The sequence below is a fragment of the Petaurus breviceps genome, unplaced genomic scaffold, assembly GCF_028583685.1.
Source record: "Petaurus breviceps papuanus isolate PSGF00001 unplaced genomic scaffold, PetGlider_PUasm1.0 174, whole genome shotgun sequence".
Classification (NCBI taxonomy): domain Eukaryota; kingdom Metazoa; phylum Chordata; class Mammalia; order Diprotodontia; family Petauridae; genus Petaurus; species Petaurus breviceps.
Window position 1 is genome coordinate 49035066 of NW_027185761.1, and position 2336 is coordinate 49037401.

Sequence of the window (2336 nt, forward strand, 5' to 3'; positions counted from 1 at the left end):
TAAACAACAGGTTAATAACATAATGCAGGGTACATACAGAATTGGTGGAAGGAAAACCCATAGGGAAAGACACTAGCACCTACCAGGATCAGACAAAGGAAAGGGGATATTGAGATGACTTTCAGATTTCAAGCTTAGGTTGGTTGCAGAAGCCCTTCTATTTCTTGCTAAGCTAGAGATTAAAGCCTACTTTACTCTTCCTCCCCCACCCCAGCCAGGAAGAAATCTACTTGGATGTTTCAAACACATTTGTTTGTGGGGAAGAAATGGGTTCTTTTCCCAGAGAATTGTGACTCTTGTCAAGAGAGTTAAAAAAGAGGGCCCTTGTTCACATATCACCAAAACATGTCCCTCTTTTCTGGCATCAAACATGGCTTCTGGAATGATTTAGAAGTCTCTCTCCATGATTAGTGCTCATATGAATTCAGTGCATGTTGATTGCCTTAGAATCAAATGATTGTCCAGAATTTAAGGTACCTTTAGCACCATTTCAATTAATGCACTGGGGAGTGCTCACATTAAAATGGCCAGACACAGCCAGCATTTAATTGATTTAATTTGCAAGTCTCATTTTGAAAGAATTATATGTTGTAAATCTACCCTCTGCCAGTTTCTGACCATTGTTTCATACTTTGTGAATGCAGAATTAACTTCTCAGAAAGCTCCCCACCCTACCCACACCCTCCAGTCTGCTATACTCCCTTCTCCCTGAGGTGTATTTAGAACACATAAGTATTTTTAATGAGATCTCAGAATAGAACTTTGAGAATACCTAAGACACTGGGGCTGATTCTAGGAGGCCCTTTTCTAAGGACTTAAGGGAGGAGCTAGTGCCCACATTTTGATCTCATCCTTGGGTCTGTCCAAAGCAAAATGGAGACAAAGTACTAGTGTACCATCGCCAAGGTAAGGAAATGTACCCACTATGTGCTATCCACCTGAGACTTGGACTTGAAATGTCAGTGACTCATGGCTTAACACAGTGTATGGGATTTAGTAGGTGCTTGATAAATACCTGTATATTTATTTATTTGTGTATGGATTCTTGGTTTTCACAGAATAGTGGAAAATCCATAAGTTTTGAAGTTGGTGAATTCAAATCTAACCTTTAGTATTTGCTAATTTTGTGACTGGATTTGGAGTCAGACGGGATGGGTTCAAATCCTCATACTGCCACTTACTGCACATGTGGCTTTGAGTAAGGCACTTAACCTAGCTGGAAGTCAACTTCTTCATTGGCATAATGAGTAATTCAGACTGATGGACTCCATGGGCACTTATAGCTTAAGATGAATGCCCCCATGAGGCTTGAATCTTCTCTCCCTCACCCACAATATGGAATCAGTTACTTCACCTTGTTGATTCTTTTCCCATAGTATCTCATTTCTGTCCTGTTTTGCCATAGCCATTACCAGAGTTCTGTCCCTCATTGTCTCTTACCTAAACTATTGCAATAGTCTCCTAATTGGTTTCCCTGCCTCTCTTTTCCTTCTAATTCAGTCCCTACACAGCTGCTAAAATGATTTTCCTAAAGTGAAGGTCTGACTATGTTATTCTCCTGCTTGAGAAATAACACAGGCTTTTTCTCAATTCCTTCTAAAAGGAGGAATGAATGAAGTTGGGAGTGGGAGGGTGGGGGGAGAATATAAAGTAACAGGGGTTGTGGTGGCAAAAAACTGGAAAGTACAGGGATGCCTATCAATTGGGGAATGACTGGACAAATTGTGGCATATGGTTGTGATGGAGGACTACTGTGCTATAAGAAATGATGAGCTCAATGATTTTAGAAAGGCATGGGAAGACTTGCCCAAAATGATGAAGAGTCAAGAGAGCAGAACCAAGAGAACATTGTATACAGTAACAGCAACATTGTTTTAAAAATGACTTGGAGTGACTAAGTCATTTTGACTATTATAAATGTGCAAATTAACTATAAAGGACATATGAAGATAGATGTTATCTGTATCCAGAGAAAAAACTATGAACACAAGTAGAAATAGAACTAAATAATAGAAGTGTGTATATAATTATTTTACATATATACACATACACATGTGTATATATGTATATGTGTATATATGTATGTATATATATACATACACACATGTATATTTGTTTCAACAGTGGCCATCTCTAAGGTGGGGGGAGGGAGGAAAAAAGGAGAAAATAAATTTAATTGATAACTTGTATATTTGGAGGGAATAGCAAGTTGTACATGGTAGATTTGCAGTTTCATGTGAAATTGTCTTTTTGCTTATTATACTGTTATGGAAATACTTATTTTGTACCAAGAAAGAAAGAAAGAAAGAAAGAAAGAAAGAAAGAAAGAAAGAAAG

At 38.1% G+C, this 2336-nt stretch overlaps 1 long non-coding RNA gene across 1 annotated transcript in view; it reads left to right on the top strand.

The window, feature by feature from the left end:
- The first annotated feature begins 737 nt into the window (after positions 1 to 737).
- Positions 738 to 2336, top strand: part of LOC138158444 (uncharacterized) — a 170836-nt gene continuing 169237 nt past the window's right edge. The window contains exon 1 of the long non-coding RNA XR_011167648.1: positions 738 to 906. This is a non-coding gene — a long non-coding RNA (uncharacterized lncRNA). The remainder of the gene's footprint in view (positions 907 to 2336) is intronic.